Source organism: Pseudopipra pipra, chromosome 4, assembly GCF_036250125.1.
Source record: "Pseudopipra pipra isolate bDixPip1 chromosome 4, bDixPip1.hap1, whole genome shotgun sequence".
NCBI classification, from domain to species: Eukaryota; Metazoa; Chordata; class Aves; order Passeriformes; family Pipridae; genus Pseudopipra; species Pseudopipra pipra.
The window spans coordinates 56,511,152-56,536,772 of NC_087552.1; the positions used below are offsets into that span (position 1 = coordinate 56,511,152).

General features: G+C 35.2%; 1 long non-coding RNA gene across 1 annotated transcript in view; it reads left to right on the top strand.

The window, feature by feature from the left end:
- Positions 1–586: 586 nt before the first annotated feature.
- LOC135413391 (uncharacterized) overlaps positions 587–25,621 on the top strand; it is an 89,851-nt gene continuing 64,816 nt past the window's right edge. The window contains exon 1 of the long non-coding RNA XR_010430209.1: positions 587–782. This is a non-coding gene — a long non-coding RNA (uncharacterized LOC135413391). The remainder of the gene's footprint in view (positions 783–25,621) is intronic.

The window sequence follows — 25,621 nt, forward strand, 5'->3', positions numbered from 1 at the left end:
CAGCCTCTCCCCGTACAGCAGAGATTCCCATTCCTTGATTGTATTTGCGGCGCTTTGCTGGACTTGATCCAGGATGTCCATTTCTTTCTTACAAAGGAGAGTGCAGAAATGGAGAAAGCACTTCAAATGTGTCTCTGCAGTGCTTAGAGGAGAGGGGTGACATCCCTTGACTAGCTGGTAGCACTTCTACCTGTGCAGCCCAGTTGGCCTTCAGTGCTGCAAGGACACAAAGGTTAAGATATCTAAAGATATCTCCTGTTTGAATAACCTGTCTTACAGACAGGAGACTGAGGCTGATATCTTTTAAATATACTTAGCTATATATGACTAACTGATTTCAATGGGAATTTGGAACTTAGATATTTCAGAGAATGTGAACCAGCATTGTTTATTGTCATGCAGGAAGTTACAGCGAAGAAGAAAAAGGGTCAGATCTCCAAAAATCCCTGTTTCTAGATTCATGTTCCTACTTTATATTTGACATTAATATAATAGATATATTTGACATTAATATAATAGATTGCAAGCTACTGACATTACAATAGATATCTAAAGTTGTCATTAATTCAGATGCACTTTTAATCTTAGTAAATGTGAAAGCAGAGGCATGATTATGTCCAAATGAAAAAAAAACAACAACTCTATTTTTCAAGCAGTTTACATTTGAAGCTATGCAGCAGAAGGAGCTCTGACTGAGGAAATACACAAAATAGAAAAGCTGTCGCTTCCTCAAATATTTTTCTTTCATCTTAATTTCACAGAAGAAACTACATATGATTAAGGTAATAACTTCTTTATTAACTTATAAGAATAATGTTTTCAGAAACATTGCTTGTATGAAGAAGTCTGAACTAAAACTAAACCATGTTGTCACAAACATATACTGCAGTGAGAAAAATAATGAGCAGATTTTTTGTGCTTCTAAATATAAATAAAATTAGAGAAAAAAGCAAAAAATTAAAACCTGTATGTATTAGCAATGTCTTCTCTATATTAATCACAGTGTTAACATATTAATGAATTTTATGTTTATTTGTAGAAAAGATCACTGTTAGCATAATTCACAAACCTCAGAAGAGTCATCAATATGATATGGCTACTCTAATATAGCATTCATATGTTACTCAGAGCAAAATAATTTGCTACAGAAGTATTCAGTATGCTGTAGTGAGTTTTTGAGGATTGATTTGTTTCTAAATACTCACTGTCTATATAGTCAAGAAACATATATATAATATGCATATGTAAGATAATACATATTTAGCAATCATTAAAGGCAATTTATACCATCACAATTACTTGCTAAGGCAATTTATACCATCACAATTACTTGATCCAGTGAGGATTTGGTCTTCAGCTCCCAGTAGAGAGAAGGCAGTTTTCCTAGTAGGGAACGTGGTGTTAAGACATTAGGAAGCTGCAAGATCAGGCACTATTCTTATGTTTGAAAGAAAACAATTTCAGAAGTCACAAGTTAGAGGACTAAATAACTAATTCAAATAGTACAGCATCATGGTTGATTTTAACTCAAGTAAGCAAATTCAAGATTCAACAGCTTTTGTAAACCCATATCCTGTCCAGGGGCCTCAGTTGACTTGGGCATGCTTTGGAAGTGCATAAGTATAAAATAAACATTATCTGCTGTTTCTGTGATTATACATACAATATAATAAAGGGAGAAGTGAACCAGTAAATCAGAAGGAAAATATGAGAAGCAATGATCAGTAATAATCAGGAGACCAGGTGGATTTTGTAACCTGAAGAGTAGTAAAAGAAAGAAAGTAATGCAGGTCCCATTTACATTATTTGCTACCTCTTTCATCTTTCCCTCCCTCCTGGAGGAAGCAGTATCCACCTCACCTCTTCAGTCTCTGGAGATGGTTGGCAGTGGTGCAGTTCCATGGGAGATGACAGGACAATGCTTCCAGCCCTCTCTGCTCCTTGTTGCTTTCTATTCCACTACGAATTCAGACAGCAGTGAGTACAACAGTTCTTCTGTAACTTTGTTTGAGGATTTGAGAGCTAATCAGATGGAAGAAGAAGCACTAGAAATACCTGGGTGACAAGAAGATTACCAATCTTTGCAGTGGCAAAGCTCAGCTGGAACTACTCAGGTTCATTTTCAAGTTGAATGTATTAGTCTTGCATGTCAATGATGAGCACCTGTCTCCCTCTGAGACACAGTATTTTTAGGAGACTACTAAAAATCTTAAAGCTGAATCCATTCCTAAGCTATTAATTAGTTTGGTCCAAAATATTAGTCTGTCTTAGTTAAGCCAATTCCATATGGATCAAAATAGTTTTGCTAAATGAATTTCAGCCTAAATGGAAGCATTCATGACTAGGAGTATGATATTAACAAGACTCCTTTAATTAAAGTGGTGATTTTCTCAAAAGTTAAAGAAAGGGGAAAAAACAATACCTAGAAAAAGAATCCTGTATCTTTCTAATTTTTTGCAAAATTACATATTTTAAGCATAAAAGGTTTTGTTGCTTTGATTTTTTTTCAAAAAATTCTTACCAATATGAGCCACTACCATTTACCTATTCTGGTATCATAGCAAACTGGGATTTTTTTAATACCACACTCACTCAATGTCTCTCTCAAAATCATAATTTCATGAACCAGGTGTAGATATGTAGGATGTTTTCTGACTATTTGTATTCCACAGTCAAAACTAGAATACGAGAAATGGTGGTATATTACTACCACTAAAAAGCTACTTGCACTTTGACGAAAATCAGTACAAAATAACTATTTTCTCTCCAGCAAAAGTGGGGCAGTGAAATGCCACAGAGTTGGCAGGGGGCTGAGTCTCCATCTTTCTGTGTATTTTCCGTTGAATAATAGAAAGTTCAGGGACATCTTCACAGTACCCATCTAGGGCAGAAGCATAACCAAAATCCATTTCATTTGGGAGCAAATCTTCTGTATAGGATTTACAGTTCTTCTGACAGACTGAAGAGGCTGCGTTAACTCACAGTCTGAACTGATTCTCCGTCTGCTCATTTTCATTACCACTGAGAGAACACAGTTGCACTTCTGACTTGTAAAGTTCTTGTTTTCTTAAGCAAAACTGTCCATTTGAGGAAGAGGGAGAAGGAATTGTTACTGTGAAAAGCATATCCTATGTTTGCTAAATCTTTGAAAATTCACCTTTGATGATTGAAAAATTAATCAAGTAACCCTTGAGATGTTATTAAAATCCAATACATTGGTGCTATACACCTAATTATTTTGATAAACCTATTGTTTTAGTAAGATACTTCACTTTTTATTATATGCTGTATTTAGTTGCAAAAAAATAAACTCATTTATACTGACAGCACAGGTTCTAGTTTATGATCTTATAAGCAAAAATTGTAAGCAAATACAAAAGAATTCTTTTTAACCAAAACCTATAGACTTATTTGCAAAAATATATTCAGAATTAAACTGGGAAACACTGAGAAGCAGGTTTTACGTATCCACTCTCTTCAGTCCTTGTAGATTTTAGGAAGAATATGAATTATTCTTTGAGACTGTCTGACCCAAACAATTTTCATCATTGCTCATCCTGGAAGAAATATTCTGATCCATTGCATTAGCTGTTAAAATTGTTCACCTACATTACAGACAACTCCACACGACAGTATTGCAATAGCACAATTTTGTGTGATGATGCTGGTCATGTCAAATCTCTAAAGCATGCTTTTTTAAAATAGCTGTATCACTTATTTATGCCTTAAACTGCAAAACATTCCTTGTTTCCTAAAGCAAAATGAAAAGAAAAAAATAATAATATTAAAAGGTAATTTCATTATGTCGTTCACCAAATTTACAATCAAAACTCCTTATATTTGGAAAAACAACTTGTGAGTCACAGTAATGGAGAAAATTACTAGCTCTGCTAATAGGAAATAATTTTTGAAAGAATTACTGAAAGGAAAAGGCTATGCACTTGAAATTTCCAGCCAATATGAATGAAATGGAGAGAGAAATTGCAGATTGCTATGAAAGGGGAAAGAAAATAGATTAACAATGAAGACTGAATAGATTTATCTGAAAAGGGGTCATCTTTCCATATTATAATCTGCCTTGCTATTAAAGGAGAAGAAAATCTAAAAATTATATAAATAAGCAACTATCATAGAGGAAGTGAGTATTATAGTATATTAAGGTGATAAAATATGTTCCTTTTTCCTGCTTCTTTGACATGGTTTTGTCTTTTTCATGATAGGTGGAAGAAAAAAGCAGACAAACAGATAATTTTTTTTCACTGTGTCTTGCTGCTGACACTCAAGTGAATATATTCTGAAAGAATGTAAATTTTTTTCAGAGAGGACATGCCTATAGAAAGAAGGTGTAAGGAGAAAAGCAAGGAAGTTTCTTAGAAGAGAATTTCTCACTACTTTTGGAAAGTACTAGTTCTTTTTCACATTCTGTGTACTCCAGCATCTAACCGTACATTTCTACAAATTAATTAGGAAGAGATATTTTTTGTAGAACACATAGAAATTTTTCTCTTTAAAAACATGTCTTGCTAGTTTCTTTGTCTCTCAGCTCTGTGCTTTGCCTTGATTCAGTGATATAGCTCTTATATAGTTGGTTTCTGCTGTGCAATGTCCAGACTAGGTTTTTTTGTTCTGTCTTTTTCTATTTTTTTAATTATTATTATTTTCCTCTCTCTCTGTTTTTTAAGCCTTCAGTTATACCATTTAATTTTTGGATTATAAATGACTGATTCAGGGACTGTGATCTCCATATGAAGCTTGTCATGTACCTAGCACAGTGGGATGCCTAGTAAGTGAGTTTCCAAATACAACAAGTAAAAAAATTCAAGAGAACCCCATTTCTGAACAAAAATATATGTAGGCACACTGAAGTTAGTAATACCTAAGTTCTCCAGTGTCTTAGGGTCATTTTTGAAAGTAGGAATTGACCACTTCTTAAAATAAAATGGGTTTGAACTGAAAATTACAATGAAGTATATCACTGACTGTCATTAAGCAACATTTGCAATAATTAACATCCAACATATTTACATTTTTACGTTTTCACATAATTTCCATAACAACAAACTATATATTGCTAAGGAATAAAAACAAGCACTGGAAAGCCATAACCTACACTAATGATAAAAATGTCTGGGGCACAGCTTTATCCTTGCCTCCTACTGTTCTCCTGAAAAATGCATTGTGTGATACATATGCACAGGACTGTCGTGTCTAAGAGAGCTTACTGATAAGGATATGGCAACAGGTCTTTGACACTGGCCAAAGACATATATCACTAATTAGTCCAGTAGTGTGGGACTAGCCATCCTGTTTGTGTCCAGCTAATAACTTTCTCTGTTACATCTATATTAATAGATATGATCATTGTGGTGTATTTTTTTCCTTTTTTTTCTTTAATTTTTTTTTCCTGAATTTCATGCCTTATTTACATAGACTTCCCCACAAGTATGCAGCCTTCACGAGGGCTACATATTTGATGCTCTTAATTGCAACTGATGCAACAGAGTACACAGCTTTATTTCTGTTCCTTCACTTGATAAATGTTTACAAATTTCAGATAAGAATATTTGCTGCATATATTTAAGACAATAGTTTTCACCTGTACGAAGTGAAATGTATTTTCTGATGAAAATTCATGAGATGAAATGTCAGCTTCAGAAAGCTTGTGAAAAACGGCCTGCAAGGGTGAATCCTTCTGTGTAGATTAAAGTTTACATGGTTCCACTGGTGTACCCAGACCATTTCCAGTGACACAAGGAAGGTACACTGATATGTGTCCCTTTCCTGAACATATTACATGCCGTACCTCTGCACTGGCTTTTTTGCTGATGGGAATAAGGTCTCAGAGCACAAAAAACAGTGAAGTGCCTGGGTACTGTACTTGCTATCTTAAAAATATGTATTTGTAATTTCTGTATGGTATCTGAGTTCAGGGTTTTAAGTGCTTCTTTAAGAAATTTCAAATCCCTGACGTGCTGCTTTCTGGCGATGTCTAGAAGCAATTTTTTATTTTATTTTAGTGCACGATAACTCAAAACAGCGGTTCGCTTTTTATTCTGATGGCAGCTGTATCAACGCACTTGGTTTCAGACGTTAATGGCAAAAAATGGTGCCATTGCAGGAGAACAGACTGTAAAACACAATAGACACATCACCTTGCCAGGACTGACTGTGAATTCTAGAAGCAGAAGTGCTGTGGAGTGTGCTAGACCTTTTGCTTCTGATGGCCTTCAAATTACATTGCTCGTGTCAGATTGTAAAAGGACAAGAATGCTGGAATTTTGAATGTTCACTTTTGTTTTTCTATTTCTTTCATGAAGATAAAAGTACTTCTTTTTGACACAGACAACAACATTAGGAGCTGTATTTGTTCTTTGTCTCTTTCTCATAACAAAAATTATTGATAACCTTATAATGGTATTTCTTTTCAGGATATAGAAGAACAAAGCTTATTCTGTTATTCCAACTTTCTTGGAACTGTTGTTTGTAGTTTACATTTGCCTGCAACATTTCAGTCAAACAGCTAGCACTGCTCTTACTCACTTCAAAGGTATGAGTTGAGCAGTTGCCATTACATCAAGGCTTTATATTCCACAAGGCTTTATCTGCAATATTCACATAGTTTATTGTCTTATTATTAGGTCAAATTCAGTTATCTTTATTCAAGTTTTCTGACTAAAATAATGGATTAAAGAGTCCTTCATGGGGCCAGCTGTTATTGTTAAGAACAGTTTTCCTGTGATATTGTAGGGAGAGCATTCTGGATTGGATGTTACCCTTGATTTTTTCCATACTCTAATTTATTTGTCTTCCTGAAGACAGATGCACATGCACACTCACACACACACAGACCCATGCATACACACAACTAAGCCAAATATGTTCAAAACAGTCTTGAATAATGAACTGTTCCAACATAGATGGGTGTCCTAACTGTGAGTCAGAAGACCTTTTTAATTTGAACTTGTTTAATTTCAACACATATGGTAGCAAATTGAAAATGGAACTGCATGTGGCAAAAACTACAGTGTTTATCACCATGCTTGTGAAGGAAGGATGCAAAGATCCCATACAGTGCTTCAGCCTGACTGTAGTGTACACAGCCAGGTCCATGGAAGAAAAGAAAGATCTTGTTATAAATCAGAAATACCATGAAGGAACAGAAACAATACTGTAGCAGTAACAAAACCAAGCAATAGCATATGCAATGACATAACAGGGTCATTATGAATCACTGTTACACTTATTAGGTAAATAAATTAACAATCATTTAGGGTGAAATGTGAATGCAGACAAGAGACAGATCACCAAGAAATTGTAGATTTTCCTTTTCAGACTGGTGGAGTTTGGCAATTTCATGCGTTCTCCCCTTTAAAGCAGGGCTGCTTCAAGTGGTGAAACCAAGCCCACTGGTTGCAATTCAGCTGTTTCAACCAGGTGACTAGATCAGGGTGGGAAAAAGTCTGTAAGACAGAGGAGTCTGAGGGGGGAATACGTATGCATGGGAAAATATGTGAGCTGAATCCTCAGTGTGCCAAGGTGGCCAAGAAGGCCAAGGGCATCCTGGCCTGTATCAGGAACAGTGTGGCCAGCAGGTCCAAGGAAGTGATTCTTCCTCTGTTCTCAGTGCTGGTGAGGTCACACCTGGAGTACTGTGTCCAGTTCTGGGCCCCTCAGTTCAGGAAGGATATTGAGGTGCTGGAGCAGGTCCAGAGGAGGGCAACTAGGCTGGTGAAGGGACTCAAACACAAGTCCCATGAGGAGAGGCTGAGGGAGCTGGGGCTGTTCAGCCTGGAGAAGAGGAGGCTCAGGGGAGACCTCATCACTCTCTACAACTACCTGAAAGGAGGTTGTAGCCAGGTAGGGGTTGGTCTCTTTTCCCAGGCAACCATCAGCAAGACAAGAGGGCATGGTCTCAAGTTGTGCCAGGGGAGGTTTAGCTTAGATATTAGAAAGAATTTCTTTACAGAGAGGGTGATTGGAATGGGCTGCCCAGGGAAGTGGTGGATTCTCCGTCCCTGGAGATTTTTAAAAAGAGACTGGATGTGGCACTTGGTGCCATGGTCTAGCAACCGCAGTGGTAGTGGATCAAGGGTTGGACTTGATGATCTCTGAGGTCCCTTCCAACCCAGCTGATTCTATGATTCTGTGATTCTATGATTCTATGATTCTATGATTCTCCATGTTTTTTTCCCATCTTCAATGAGGAATATGAATCATCCGCGTTTTTTCACATCTTCTATGAGGAATACATGGTGAGTTTTGGGAATCCTTGCCCCTCTGCTGCTTTCGCAGTGCTTCTTCCTTGAACTCTAAGAAAATACATAACAGGACTGACTGTGGGCCAGGAAAGAGAAGTAGTAATGTTGTAACTTGAAATATTTTGTAGCGGGGGTTTGGCTTGGTTGGGTTTTTTTGTTTGTTTGTTTTTTTATGATAGACATCTATTTTCCTAATTTTTACAAGTGTTGTTTTATCTTGTAGATGAACACAGTAGAAATAAATAGACTTTTTAAAATAGAATTTTTCAGACTTAGTACAGTCCAATACTGTAGACACACAAACACACACACCCACTTAAGTGTGCACTTATAATCATATCATCATCATGGCTGGGCTTCGTGAACGAAGATTTGGGGAGGACTCTACCCACGTTTGTTACCAGCACGCTGGTGACTAAAAAAGCCAATATGAGATAGGTACGTCCAGTTGCAAAAGGCACAGCAGAAAGACTCCTTAGGTGGTATATTCTGCAAGGCACGAATCTTTCTGCATTGTCTTTTCTCCTCGAGAGTGATTCTGCGTCCTTTCTCAAAAGCATCAGCAGCGTTATAGATGGTGTGTCTCCAGACCTTCTGATTGGAGGCCAGAGTAGATCAGTTATGGTGATCAATATGGCCAAGGCTGAGATGTTTCAGGGAGTCCTTGTATCTTCTCTTCAGGGCTCCTCTCTTGCGGCAGCCAGTGGCAAGTTCACCATAAAGCAGGATCTTAGGGAGGCGGTGGTCCTTCATCCTGGAGACGTGCCCTGCCCAGCGCAGCTGTGTTCTCAGCAACATGGCCTCAATACTTGTGACTGCTGCTTGTTCTAGAACAGATGTATTGGTCACATAATCTGACCAGGGAATGTTTAGGATTGTACGGAGGCAGCATTGATGGAAACGTTCTAGGAGTCACAGGTGGTGGCGGTAGATGACCCATGATTCGGATCCATATAAGAGAGTAGAAAAAGAATGAAGGCACTTAAAATAGGTACATGTACATATATCCAATGAAAAGGAAATTAAGATGGTGCTTCCTAAATCAAATAATTAATTATGCAACATCTGATAATTATTCTAAGAAACATTCTAAGTCGATCTCCTTATGCAGAATTGTTCAGTAAATGCTGTGATTTAATATAGCAAACATTCAGAAAAAGCAGTAAATAAGTAAAATTATGCTGATTGTATTGTATTCAATGAAAATAACCTTACTCCACTTGAAGACTGCCAGGTTGCTCCCTCTCCAAAGAAAATCATTTGCTTTTAGTCAATAAAAAAGCTTATTTCTGCATTCTTGTAACAGTAAACTCCAGTCTTTAAAGCATACAGTAGGTTTCTCAACAGAAAGGGAAGGTCTGTCTTTAACATATTCTGCATGTGTGGATTTCAGCATATTTATATTCATATAGACTTACATGATGGATTATTTTATTTTATTTGAAACCTTTTCCTTAAAGCAAGCATTTGTATTTTTAACTTTAGGTAAGGTTCTAAACATTATCATTTGTGTTCAATTCATTCAGCCTACCTCATCATTTTCTTGTTTCATGCCCAGGGCTTAGCAGTTGGAGTTTAAAAACAGCCAGCTTTAATGTCTATGACTGACATGTAATTTCTGCTTACTTTAAAGCTTTTTTTTTTTTTTGCTAACTTTGCCTTTTTTAATATTCTTTCCTGTCCATAATCACAAAGCTACATAAGCTCTTTTGTGGCTTAATAAATATTGTCAATATTTTAAAGCTCAATGTGGTGTGTATTCTTCTTCAAAGATAGTTATTAAGCATATAAAAAGAAGCTTGTTAAATTTGTAGATTCATTTTGTTATTATTATTCATACTGCTTATATTTAAATGGGGAAAGATAATCCATTAAAGAGGTTGAACTGTCAAAAACACTGCCATATCTGTAATTAAGTATAACCTTTCTGGTTTAAATAACATTATGGTTATGACACAAACCAACAAAAGCCTCTAAATTTGAAATTAAATGCTCTACCTTCCATTAACACTATTGTTTTGCTTGGAAACTCAGAGACATGAATGCAAAGGATGAATTCAGCTCATAGCTATGACATAATTATATCCCATTTTTAAAAGTGAACAATAACAAGAGGCATGTCTGTTTGTATGCCTTAGATTACATGTTTAATGACAAGCATATATCTTAGTTCTGCAGAAGAATTGTTGAGAATAGAAAAGTTAAATGACCCAGCAACACAGCTATGTACTCACCTTTGCTTCTTATTATGTGATCAACTATTCTGAAAGATACAGTGGAAGCAGTTCTCCAAGTCACAGTGCTTAAGAAGAAATTTATTACAGCTGAAGAGAGAGATTTTCCTCACCCCCAAAAGTTTGTTGTTGAGTTCTTGTTTTAAGAAAAATGTTTCTCATAGCACTTCAGAATTTTCTGTAAAATAGAAGACACACAAAACTGAATTATTTATTGCATAGATGTTGTTCATTATTCATTTGGAGTTGGTGGCAGAGCTCATTTGTTATTTGCCAACATATATGAGTTTTAGATTAATATGAACATGATTTTAATGAATCTCTTAGAATTTTTCCTGCCATGACCCTTGCCACCCCACTGCATGGTAGAATGTGTGTGAATAGCTACCTGCTGAGACATACCCATCCCAAGGCAAACAGAAAACAAGAGCCAGCATCTGTGAGTTTCATGACTCATCCGTCCCACACTGCAGACAACTAATAATGGATCTTCATTGGCTAAGTTGCAACTCTATGATTTGAGGACTGCATACATCCTTTCTTCTCTTTCCTACGTAATCCATTTTCTCAGTACATTTATAAAAGGGGTTTTTTCTATTTGTAAACTATTCCACATAGAGTAAAATCACTAATATTGGTTTGTATTATGACTGATAAGGGGTCATTTAATATAACAATTTAGGACAAAGCATTTCAAAAAAGAAAGTGATGGAGGAGAAAAAATAAATGAGTGGCAAAGTATTCCAACAGAAGTTGGAAAAGAAAATTATTAGAAAGCACTCACTCTCTATCAAAATTTCCCCCAAAACTCATCAGCCCTCACTGAGTATGCAAAGGAAGTTGTTCAGGTCAGAGAAACAGTGGTGCAAGACCTGCTAATATATTATATTCATGTCAAATTGTAGCAAATTTTGAATTAAAAGAGCAATGTTCAGGATTAGGAAAAAAGAAACTAATTTAAAGTCGATCTTAAATTATAAAGTTACCAAACCACCTAAAATAACATCAAATATCATTTTACAAATTAAAATAAAATACATTTTAAAATCCATGAAAAACCTGCTAACTCGCACTTCAGAGCAAATCTTTGTACTAGAAACTGAAAGAGTACAGAAAGAGCTGTTTTCCTTGCTACACTGATTCATTTTAAGGTCACAGAAAATATCACTGCTACTGTGTTTTCTTATCTAGTAGAGAATTTAGGCTGCTTCTATAGCTCTTGATAATCTGTTTAGCTGGCATTTTGGCAACCACATTAAACCCAGACACAGTGTTTCTCTCTCCATCCTGCAAAGATGAATGGGATGGCTCATCTTGAAGCACATGCATAATAATGCCGACGTTAGGCTATTCAGGCACATCAAGACAGGATCCTCTACAATTTTTTGTATAATTTTTTTGCTCAGGCATAAAGAAAACTTTCCTATGTGAAGTCCAATACTCTAACGTACGGGAAAAAAACAGATTTGGGGTGTTATTGCTGTATACAAAACATCTTACAAGCACACAATAGGGAAGGTGCACATGTACATATGTTTTTCAGGCAGGTCAGGCCTACCAAAGCATCTTGCTCTCAAGGATTTTCCAAAGTCCATCGAGCAGTCACACTTATCTAGTACATCTAACTTGACTTTGAAGTAAAATTTTTATAATTATCTCTAAAGCCCTGAATAATCAGTCTTGATCATTTGAGATAATGTTCCCTTTTTTGTTAAGGTTAAAATTAAAATATATTGAGATTCTTTTGTTTATGTTTTTAAGTGACTTTCCTGAACTGATAGCATGCTAGCTATAAAATGAACTTATTCCTTACTACAAGTTTTGAAACTCTACTGATAGGAGCTTGCAAATATTTTGAAAATCAAGACAAGCTGGAAAACAGAAATAAAAACACAGATATAGCAATCTTCAAAAAGGTCACAAAAACAGCTTCTGTCAGTTACTAGTCAGCAGCAGAATGACTGTATTACTAATTCCATAGCATGACCTACAGCATACAGCAGAAAAATCAGAGCACATCAAAATGAATAAGACCAAATATAATAAGGAGCTCTGGTTTCATACAGTAAAATTATTTACAGAGAAGTCAAACATATTGTACTGAAGATTTTTAAGCCAATTCATTCATAAGAATTGGGCACTTCTTATGTTTCAAAAAAAGAAAAAAATGTTCCCTGATTAGTTTTTGATGGACAAAAATAAAAAAAAATTTATGGATGGTGGATGAAGTCACAAAAGTACAAAAGTTTGATGCAAACTTGAGTAAGGAAGAAGGCTCCACCATTTTCTCATTTCTCTGTTGGAAAATACACTGTATCTGGACTTAAGCCTGTTCTAAATTATCTCCATTAATTCTTCAGAGGAAACAAAGTAATTTACATTACATTGCTAATTTAGTCCTAGAAAAACTATATTTTTTTTCTTCCATTATAATGCAAGGGTTAACTAATATTTATTTATGCAATGAAGCTGGAATCAAGTAAATAACTCTTATTATAAATAAAACAGTTTTAATATCTGGTGTTAGAGTTCCTGCTGTGTTTCTCTGAGGCTTTTCCACACCAGAAATTGAACGAAACTCTATTATGGAATCAAAGTAAATAACATCCCAGATATTATTTGTTGTGCCTCCAAAACAAGAAGTTATTGTAGCATAGAAATAATAGAATTTATTTTAAATAAGAGAAGATATAAGTGAGGGAGAAGTGGAATAAAGTTCACTGACCTTTTTCCTCAGTTTTCATCATTCTTCTGATTTATGTTAAAGTTCAGTGGTAAACCACATGTGATTTAGTTACATCTTCTGCAATAGTTTGAATGTACATGGAACAAAAAAAAAATTTAACAATCTCAGAACTGCGAAATGTTAACTTTGTCTAAAGATCATTTAAATATTTAATCAGGCTACAGGGATGACTTTAAAATGTCATGGATTTTTCAGACTGTTTCTTCAACTAGAATGTCTTTCTTCCCTTTTAGAGTAAAAAATCTATTGTTTTTCTTTCATTCAGCTTATCTTCCATAAACTTGACATATTCTTCAGTACTATCTGCCAAAGCAGTATGAGGGCTTTATTTGGAAGGAAGCTGAGTACTGGTGTAGCAGGTTTGCTGTTCCCATTGCTTTGACTGAATAAGTCCTGAAAAGTTCCAATTTCCTCTATATGCATTGGCTCATGAGGCATCAATAATACATGCTATGGATGGGAAGAAAAGTCATTGCATCTATTAAAAAATAGAAATTAAACACATTTGGAAAAATATCCAAACTTCCACTGACACAATGAGCCTTACGGGTTATTCTAAGTGTGTATTGTTTTATTGCTGGGACAGTGTTTTCTCTTTCCTTCCTTTTCCCAAGAAGTAATCATGTCAATAGAAAATAACTGGAAGCCAAATGATATGATGAATTCTTTAAATTTTGTCTTTCAGAAGGTAAGGAAGGGGGTGGTCTACATATACAATTAGCTAATACGTTCCTGAGTCCCTGAAAATTGATTACTATAAAGATCATATATAGCTTTTTTGTTAAAATTATACCTTGAGCAATTTCAGTTTGACCATCCATCTTTCATAATTAACTATTTATGTCCTATTTTATATCCTTTATGGTTTGCCAACAACTTTCCAAAATTATGTAACGGAAGAGTAACAAGTCACACAAATACACGAACAAAAATGTGCTACTTTTGCCTTCATCAATAATGGGCACCAGCTGATATTTTAAGCAATGATTTGATTGGTGAAATGAAGCATTTGAAACATAAGAAGAGTCACTGCTAATGCACATGCTAATTAAACAGTCTAGAAAATTTCATGTTTAGGTTTATGTTTGACTGTGTGTTCATGTGTCTTCAAGCTGAAATTATCTAAGGGTTTCAGCTTTCAGAGTTTTCTTTTTCTCTTCAGGTAGAAAACTTCATTTAAAAAAAAAATCCAAAATTTTGTTGTATCTGGAATCTACAGACCTTTTCTTTTTTCCCCATAAGAAAAGTTGTCTGCATTAAAACATTTAATGGAATTTTCAACTGCTTTATACTATAAAACTCAAGTGTGCATTCTTTTATTAGAGATTCATAAATGTTGATACCATTCACCTACAGAACAATATGAAAGCAATAAACTGCAGCTACTCCTTCCCTTTTCAGCTGTTTCCAGGAGACCATAACAAACAGAAAACCAGCATTAGTAAGTTTTAATACACTCTTTTATTTTTTTGTTCAAATCAGATTTATCTTAATAGAAAAATATTTTATTTACTTTTTTTTCCCAGCCACTTTCCATAAAGAAACATTTTTGGAAGTAGACCTCTCGTGAGTTCTCCAGAATTAGTTTATGAAATGTGAAGCTGGATAAAAGTGAGGGTTTCTCCCATTCACTGTATTTTAAATATACAATTCTTCTCAAACCCTCTGAAGAATGATCTATCAAATTGAATAGCTGATGCACTTTGAACACTTAGCTCCAAAAGATAGATGACATTTTTTTCATTAGTTTAAAATTTATATGCTACAGTATCTGTCACAATAATAATAGAATCTGACAGTGCAGATCATATGGGTATTTCACACAGCAGAGGTAATGTGTTCTTTGGAAGATAAAATGACAATTTGTTCAAATCATAGATTTTTAAATTTTAGACAAACAAGTTAGCTCTCACTCTATGTAACTCATTCTTTCAGAATAATTTCTTTGCTAGCAATACTATGGCAGGATCCAGACCACCCACATTCTGTCTCTGTGGGTATCTGACAGATTGTAGACGTCCAAGAGAATGATCCGGAAAGCCTGTTCCACAGTGCTGTTTACCCCAGAGACACCGAAGCTTATCAGGGTGCTGCTCTGCACAGCCTGTGAGTTCCCATGATCCCTAAAACATCCACTTTAGCCTACGCCCAATATCACCCTCTGTCAGCGAAGGGAGGTCCCTGGCTCCTGCATCCTTTCACAGGGGGTTCAGCCTGGTATGAATACTAAATACCTTCACCACCTTCACAGAGACAGAGCATTATTCAGTGCAAAGCTCAGCAGTCCTAACTACTTTTGTTTTAAAAAAATCATATTGATGGAAGAACAGCAAGGTGGTTATCCTTTGAATAACAAGTAAAAGTAAGGGCAGGTTGCAAGGAACTGTAAGATCTATTATTTCTGCCTGAGGGAACTTAACTGAAACTCCTAATTCCAGTTGCTGCCTCACCAAATAATAATAATAATAATAATAATAATTATTATTATTATTATTATTATTATTATTATTATTATTATTATTATTATTATTATTATTATTAGTGTGTAACCAGGAAAATAAGAATCCCTTCGACAGTACTAAAACAAAAATGAAAGAATCACTGTCTCCATTATCTAGAATTTAAGACACTTGTTTATCATTAAATTCTAGCAGGCTGATTAGCTCTACATGCTATACCATAATGCAGCGTATTCCCTTCACAACCTGAGCTGAAATCTGTGTAAAACACTTGCATCCATTTAAAAAAGCTGTCTTGTTTGGACACACCTGATGACAATTTTCTCATTTCCTCTATTTCCAAACTTATATGTGTTCTCCACCCAACTATGTTTTTAAAATTGAAATGAAACAATACAGTAAATTTATGTTTGTTAATGGAGAGAAGATTAAGGGCCTTTACAGAATAAACTCAAATCTATGTTTTTGTTATTTTCTTTCCTAGGACTTGCACTGTTCTTGTCAGCGTGCGCTGTGCACAGTGACACAAATATTTAAGGGCACACACAGGTAAAGAAACATTTTCATAGCTTGAACAGCATTAATCACAGATCAGTCTAACACTAACCAATAGCATTTACAACACCATTTAAATTTTATAAAAGAGACACAAACCCAAGAACTTTTGGAAAGGAGATAAAAGCAGCTGAATCGTGTTTGCATCAGCAGAAACCTCTGAGATCATCTCTTAAAGCCTTTAAATTCAGAGCAGCCACCATCTCTTTGTGCAAGAACTAACTACGTGTTTGTGACCATTCTTATTCCTATTTCAACCTCCACAAAGAAAAGCCACTGTAATAAACTAAGTCACTATTTTATATTTCTATTTTCATTTTACAATTTGTTAATTCTTTCCAAGCTTTTAGAGTAAGGAGCTAAAATCCAAACACAATATGAACCCTGAATATCAGAATGATGATTTCTTTTAACTTCTAACCTATTTCTTTATTCTGAATTACGTGTATGAAAAGATGGCAATCAACATTCCCCCATATTGCCTATTTAGTTTCAGTTATCAAAGTAATAATACATTTTTCAATATTATATAAATTCAGTTGAATATCCAGTATTTATATTGAATATCCAGTATTGCATAGATAATATTTTGAAATCTTTTCAAAACTGATTCCACAAAGAAAAAGAATTTAAAAAAAAAAATAAAAAAAAGGAAAGAAAAGAAAATGTCATCTAGAGCCTTCCTCAGGCAAAATCTTTGCAAGTTTTCAAGCAAGTTGTCTATTAAAGGAAAGATTTTATAAGGTTCATGAGGAACAAGCTTTCCTCTTACATTTGCAGTTTATCAGTCAGCAGTTACTGTAAAATATCTGTTAGGGTTTTTATGCCCTATATTCCCTTATCTAAAATCTCCCTGTCTGCGAGGTAATATTATTTTAATAATTTTAAAGCAAAGTCTCACTTGCTAGTTCTTCTTTCTGCTGCACCTCTCACACCTACCCCCAGACAGATATCTTGAGCTGGATAAGAACCAGGTACCACTGTGAAAGGTTCATCTCTGAAGGCCTGTACCATTTTGTCCACAAAGGAAATGGTACCCATGGTAACTCTTAAATATATAAAGGCAACTTCTGATTCAATAGTGGTTGAAATTAAAGAAAACCTTGCATTTCAACAGAGGATTTCCGTAGTTACCTGGGAGATTTGAAAAATGTCCCAATGCTGTATCCTAATCCCTGGCTGCTCTTAATTTTATCTGGACTTGTGCTATAACATATCTCCAGAAAGGTCTATTGCTCTACTTAGATCAAAATATCTTCCCCAACTGGCCAGTTTTCCCTGAGGTTTTAGTAATGTATTTTAGATAAATTTGTTATCTTGAGGCAAATGTTTGATATCACTCTTGTAAAAAAAAAAAAAAAAAAAAAACCAAAAAAAACACACCCAACCAAATATGATTGTTAGGCAATACTTTTAACTTCGCAGCAGGGTATTTTATGGATATGAAATAAGCTCCTGCTGTGCTCTAAAATTCACAGGGTGAGAGCCTCAGCTCCTGGAAGCCCAGATGTACTTTTGAAAATTATGGATCTGTGCTATCTTAAATTACTTACAGATCTATCCCAATACAACAAAGACAAAGAAATCTTCAAGGAAGCTGTACTTGCCAACTCTGTTTGAAAGACCTTTCCAAATATTTATAAATACTTCTTTTCTTTGCTTTCCAGCTAAGACTGGCATGTGACTTTAATCAATTGGACTTCAGTAAACTTCACACCTCTGTTCTGTAGTGGTCTGTTAAGCTGTTAAGGCTTGTGAAGCTTTGTAGAGTTTCAGATATGCTGTTTTTGCTGACAGTGGCTGTTTCCAGCGTGCAGTAGCTCCATATATAAGAATAGCTCAGGCTCGAGGGAATTAAGTTGAAGAGTAGATATTATATTGCTTTGCACAGTCTTAAAGAGAATTGAATTGTTAAAATATGAACACAGCTTTAGTACTTAGCAAAGGGTCCAAATGTTCCCATGGCTAATGCTATATACTAGCCTTTAGAAATTATTTTGATGATCTAAATGGCCACATAAATCACTAAATCATGTGAATGGGAAAAATTGTCTGTATTTAAAACAGACAAATCTAAACAACCATACAGGAGTTTGGAGCACATCTAAGCCAGGCCTCAGTACATGTAGAAGAAAAGAGGATAACTGATCTCTTGCCCTTGCCTGGGCTTAAAACCAGATGAGACTGGGATTCATAGTCCAATATCGCTCCATTATTTAAAAACCCATCTTGATGGTGGCAAGAACCCTTTGTGGTTTGATTATTTTTACAATTAATTCATTGTACCCTCAGGTGTTCCTCCAGGGTATACATAATGTGTATTCTTGGCCCTCCTCAGTTTCAGAGGGGTCTCAAAATATCAACTCAATTATCTTAGGAAAGATGTTCTGTCTTGCAAAATTATGGTCTGTTTGAACAACAGCAACTCATGTGACAGAGAGCTCTGTCTCAAACTGTCTTGCTAAAACTGTACCACTAGGTAGAAAGGATATACAAATGCACAAGAGAAAATTGAATACTGCCAGAAATTAAGCTATTCTCAGACAGCAAGGGGGAATGAGGCTCTGTTATGTACTTTGGGGATGGCTTATTTATTTTCTGTATTAAGAATCAGTAAATAAAATGCACAAGGAGTCCAGAACTTAGGATTCTTTGTCCCCCAGGAGTATCAAACACTTAGATTAGAAGGTTTCTAATCTTACAACTACATTTTTATGTCCAAAAGATGGGTCCCTGGAGCTTTCTTAGATTATGGCTATATTAGCAAACTGATCAGAACTCGGACACAGGCTGCAAGGCTAGCTGTCCCTACTGTTTTTTATGGGCAAATAACAATCTTCCAAAAAATGGCAGTGAAGGGCTCAGGGAACAGCATGGACTGAGGATTGTTCCTAGTAGGGGGAATTTTCCCAGTATGCATTATGGCAACCTTGTTTTGGAGAGCGAGTTTGACAGCACTTATTCCAATTATTATAACCTGAGCCATACAACTTTTAAGGGTGGGGAAGGGAGTCCCATTTCATCACTTTCTAAGTGGATAAAGCAAGGTTGTGGAGGTAGTGGTGATGCGTATAGTCACCTAATTTTCACATAAATTATCCTTAAATTACGTAAATGTCGGTGTCTAAAAAATACCTTAGCATTGTGTCTCAAAGGTATATATACAAATTTATAAGCCTACAATTAATAGAACTTTCTCAGTAGGAACGAGAACACTTTTATACACCACATTATGGAGTGTCTGTGGTTTGAAAATTTTCATGAATTATGACTTTATTCTCAAAATACTTTAAAACAATATGTGCAATAAGTTTTCCTAGTGTTCCATTTTTATACACATTCTAGAGATAATAAGTTCAGTCTGAATTTTCCTGCTACTGTTTTGAAAATACAAGTAATCATATAGGTCATGATCCCTGGGTTTAATTAGGTGACCATACCGAAAACATTCTATAAAAAGACCTAGATAAATAAAACAAGGTAAAAATTCTAACTCATATTTAAGAGGAGAAATGTTCTCTATGTGTAATATGTGCTATTGAGATGCTAAGATTGTAACAATTTGTACCAAAAAGAGACACAACAGAACACTAAAGTAGAAGACTTTACAAATGTGATATACAATTTTAAAGGAAAAAAATCTCACTTGCTTTCAATTTTGCTATTTGGAAATGCTTGTTTATTATTTATCTTTTTGTTGCAGCTGGAATCAACTGTGAAGGTAAATTGCTGAAGAAGCAGTTTGCTAACCTAGTTTATTCCCATGAGACAACAATGCCTTATAATGAGTAATGGGAAAACAAGTCTCATTTTTTATGCTTGATGTAGCTACATTTATGTAGCCTTTGCAGCCCCAAATATACATATCTGCATCTATGAGCAGTGAGCTAATTCCATTTTAATTTTCATTAAACTAAGTTTCTATACTTAAAATAAGTGTCACCAGTACTTTCTATAACAAATGCTTGAAGTATGGCCTAAACTTACTACACCTCACATAAAAATATCATCTTTAAAGATGAAGTTTCATGCTTTCTTTGTAGGACAAGGCTCAAGTAAACATTTCATCATGCAAAATATTGCAAACATTTCTATTAAGCTATTTAAAAAAAAAAAAGAAACTGTGTAAATCTCAGAATGAATTGTCCCCTGGAAAAATCTGACTTTTGCAATAATTCAAAGGTTTGAGGACTTTGTAAAACAGAAACTGTAGCTCTGCTATTTTGTTTACTAGCTACATGTGTACTCATCATCCCTAAACCTGTCTAATCCTTTCTTGAACTCTGGCAGTTTGGGGGATCTATTTTCCTTTCGATATCCACAATACCCCAGCATGAGTTCTACAATTTCAAGACTAGAGATAATAATTGTATATAAATGTGCACAACTTGTTAAATATGAAGGCATTTTTTGATTTAGAAGTATGAGAACTGTCCAAGAGGTCAACACAAGGCCTGGTGCATATGTTCACTCTGTGTTAAAGGAGAAGGTGCTCAGACAAGACCTGGGGAAGGAATGAGGGAGAGATCAACAATAAATATTCAAAGGGTGTTCTGGAGAAAGAGAAAACATGTAGGATGATTCAAAATCTTTACTCACATTTAAAGATACTTGCTGAACTAGTCTGTCAAGCAGGCTGTCTAAATGTCCTTGTCATAATTCCAGCCTGGAGGCTGGAATATCGCCCACAGGGCATGTGTTTACACCTCTTACCTCTCCCCAGGCTCTTACACAAGTGAGTTATGTAAAGATTTAAGAAGAAGTCTGTTTATACTCCTTTTCACACCATTCTTTTTCACAACTAAGAATATTTTGTTACACAAGACAGAGTTACAGAGCTGAGTGATAGCAGGATGAGGAAGGTAACAGCAAAATATGGGTAGTTGAGAATGGTTCAGCAGAGATCCAAAGTAAGTGCAGGCAATAAAGAGACAGTATGTCAGAAGGCTGCCAAAAATGGCAGAATCTTACTGAAGAAAGGTCTGTCTCGCACAATCTGCCTTGGGGACATGTCAAGCAGCAAAAGGAATGTGAAGGAAAGGGCAGTGTGAGAAGTTCACATGGCTTCTTCTGATCTAAAGTAGAATAGTGTTCCCTGAGAGATAAATGCATTATTCAGAAGCCATTTCAGGTCTTGGCCAAGGCTGGAGCTGAAGATGTATACAGAAGGTTGCATACAGAAGAGACCATTTCATTGTTAATTGCTTGCATTTGCAGAATACGTTAATGGCAGCTCCGGAGGTTTTTCAGCATTGCTAATTTCATTGGTATTTTTTGAAAATGAGATGTGGGAGTTAGCATTTATCTCAGCATTTTTTGTGGAAGTATGGGAAGATGTTGAAGAAAAAGGAAAAAAACCACTTTTGCTGCCCTTCATGTAGAGGAGGGAAAAGAAGACTGAAATTTGAGACTGAATCAGAAAATACCAATGCATTATGCTATCACTTCTTTTTTGTTTTCAAGCCAAAAATAAACTGAGATGCAGGCCCTAAGATGCAATTGAAATAGAAAAATATTGTAGCTTGCAATGGTAAGCTTAATGGTAGAGAATAGGATCTATACAGTGAAGATGTAAAGCAGATGGTGTGGATACCAACATTTAGTATTGTTAGTTTTTTAATACACATGTTAACAAAACAATAGCTGAGTGGTAGGACTTGTATACAGTATAAAGAATAATATTTTGTGCACTGTGTAAAATCCATGATGTTGTAAGTGTAGTTCTGTCTTATGACTCTACAACTCTTGTGTCTTCTGGATATTTCTCAAGTTTTCTTCAGCTTATTTACTGAATTTTCAGTCTGCTTGTTCAGGAGATTCTTAAACCAGAGAAAGCAGACTAAAAATTCTGTAAACAAATTGAAGAAAATGCAAGATAAGGGCTAGTGTGTTCAAAAAGAAAGAAGAGCTGCAAATATCTTGGCAAGGAATTAACTCTTCATAATATATGCACATATGCTATATGCATGTGTGCTTTTATCATGTGCATTAAGCAGATTTTATACACAGTGGCAGGTGTGGTTTGTCCTACATACCATGCATAGCAGTGCATCAGCCTCTCACTGTTTCCCATTTAATTAAATAGGAAAGCCACAAGTAAACTGCTGACGAAGACACAATATCACAGAGAGGCTCAGTGGCTGCCACTGTATTTAATTAATTTAAATATAATACAACTAGCTGAGGAGAGCTAGTATTAAAAAAATAAGTATTTTTTAATCCATTTATTTTCATATATGTACAAATGCAATAGCATCCTCCTAAAAACAGATTAAGAAACTACAAATAGAGTTAGAGAAATACATTTTAAATGTTCTTTTACTGTTATTTTAGAAGGTTCATTCCAATGAAATTGGCTTTTTTGAGCTCTTAAGGAATAAAAAGCTCCCTCATGCACCACTTTTAATTCTCTCTTCATCTGTTAAAACAAGCCAAGAAGTGGTTTAATTTACTGTTGATCGCTGGGGAGAGAAAAAAGGAATACAAAATTTAAGTGACATTCATGCACAAAGTTAATAGCTTTTATCACATTCAGAATGCAAGTGTAGAGGAAGTATTGCTTCATATAATATACAACCTGCTTTCAGCTTTATTGTCTTTAGTAGTTAAGGCACTGTGTTGCAAATATGCATGGACTTAAGACATGCAGTTGTCTTACCAAAGCAACAGCAGCAGGTCTAATAGTGTATTGCATTTTACTATTATCACAGATTTATTTAGTGTTGTGCACTCATAGATTTCAAATTCCTTACACAGCAACTGATTTAACACCATAATAGCCAGCAAGGGCAAAATGCAGAAAGGTTGGGAGTGAGGTTAAGAGTCTTAGACACCAGAATTCTCACAGAGGGTGAGGTACAAATCTCCAGAGTCCTAGTCTAGTGCTCTTACTTACACAGTATTTCCTTCAAGAAGAAAAGAAAAAGGAAAAAACAGAAGCAAGTTAATAGAAGCAAGTAACAACTCACTAAGTGTCATGAAATAAAATCTTCATATTTCTATCACAATCTGACTAACAACAATTCAAAAAAGAGTAATTTTTTGTACATTTCAATTCATGGGGAATTACTTGTTAGACTTCATGAACAGTAGTAATAAAAACACCTAATCCAAAGTGCAAAAAGTTGCACAGGTGAAAGCCCCACACTGGAATACCTTTTATCTCTGCAATAGTCTTTTTTGCAAGTTAAGAGGACTTCAAATCCTTCTGATGAATTGGTCAGGAGTGTGCTCTTGGGCAATTCTAGATAGGAGATAAGGAAAAAGTGACTCATAAAATCTAGCTCTAATATGTTACTTATAATGGGTCTCAGTAAATCAAAATATTTAATTTTTGATCTACCATAGAAATTCAGTCTAGCAAAGTCTGTTCAGTCACTCAGCTGATCAATGTCTGCTCTTTAAATTTCTTATCTGGAATAACATGACATAAAAGAATAATGGCTGTGACAACCATTATTATATTTTTAAACATCGTGTCGTATTTTTCTTACTTGTGCAGTAACTTCTCATATTCATATATTTTACCTGGAAAGTGAACTATCTAGTATCTGCCAGCATAAATTCTATATTTTTATTCATAGCTACTCCTGCATACATTACTATTTTTTCCTTCTGTTGTGCATATCTGGAGGTAGTTTTTGCTTTTAGATTGAACATAGTTTCACTGAGCAGTAAATATAAGTTTCCAGATAATCTTGATTTCAAGGAGGTTTTTCCCCTCATCATCTTCCGAGGACAGAAGATGCAATTAATACAATGGGACTATAGCAGATATCCAGTAATGCTATTACCAACTGGCTAGCTCAGCAGTATGTTTTCAGCATTTTTATGGCACAGCAAACATGGGAGAGATCCCTTTCTGTCAGAACAAATCAGCTGCATAATCCGAAGAATGGCAGTAAGCACACACAAAGCACCAGCAGAGTTAATGCTACTATCAATATGCTTTTCAGTTTTCTCATCAAATTACAGCCTGTTCCTTCCATATATAAAAAATTATTTCCTGTTTCCATTTGTTACTCTAGGTAATAGCAATAATTTTCACACTGATAGCTTCCCCTATGAAAAAATTATCTCTTAGGAAAGGATGAGTAGTAGGACATCCTCATTAATACCAGCTAAATCAGTTAAAATCCAATGAATACCAAATGTAGTAATGATAACTTGAATAGTAAATAGAGTTGATTGCTACTTACACCAAATAGTGCTTATTTATATATGTTTTTATAAAACAGCATCATCAGAATATGACCCATAAGAATAAATTTATGCCTTCCAGCCCATCAGCACCATCTACTGAGACTTGGCATAACAACAGTCTTTGGCATGACAAGCACAAGTTTCAGTCGTGGGATTTTTTCTTTACATTTGTCTTTCTTGGGATTTTCTTTTTATTTCCACTTATTGCTCCAGCGTGGCCTATCAAAAATAGGTCTTCATTTCTCATTTCTGAAAAATTTTCTGGAAATATGTCTTCTTCAGAAGAAATCATCTTGCAGACTTCAACTGGTTGACCTGAATAATTGTAGAATATTTGAAAATGCTTAAGGTCAAAACATATTTTCAGTTTCCCTTGGTTTTACCTATCAGAGTGGTGGTGAATAAGCAAAGAACAAAAAAAAAGAAAATTGGGAAAAAAAAGAAAGTTTCAAATTTAGCATAAACTAAATCCAAAAAATCCCTTCCTGAAAATGGAACTGTAGCCCTCTCGTGTCTGGTCAGTATTGGATTGGAAAGATCTGGCAGAATTCCACAGATTATCAAGCAGATTCTAGACTTTTAATATGATCCTCCCACACAATGCATTCATAATTTTGCTCATAAGGCAGAGAGCTGTCTTTATAGCCTTAATACCACCAGGAAAGAGGTTTAAACCACTTGATAAAGACTAGAGATTTGCTATCTGTTATCATATCTAATTTTAGCTATATAACTTTCTCTTTTGTCTGCTTCCTTTCTTCCCTTAATTCAAATCCGCAAATCTCTCTGCATATTTTTGTTGCACTGTAATGTACTCAATGACTTAGAAAACCTTCAGCTAATTTTTATCATTCAGTTTATTCAGATTCATTCTGGCACAATACCAATGGCTGCAGTGACTGTTCTGTCTCCAGAATCACACTTGGGCAAACGAAAAAGAAACAAGCTTTCTGATGTGTTTCAATAGGGCCTGCCACATTCTTGGTTACATAGTGCACAGCATTTATGAATTCATGCTAAAGGAAAAGAACCACTTTGATGAAATTAAAAAAAAATGAGTTATGAGAAAAAAAGGATCTAACTTTTCCTCACAGAAACTGATTAAATCTTAAATTTCCCCCTTAGTTCACTGCAGAATGAGTAGTCTAGCACAGATGACACTGCTCC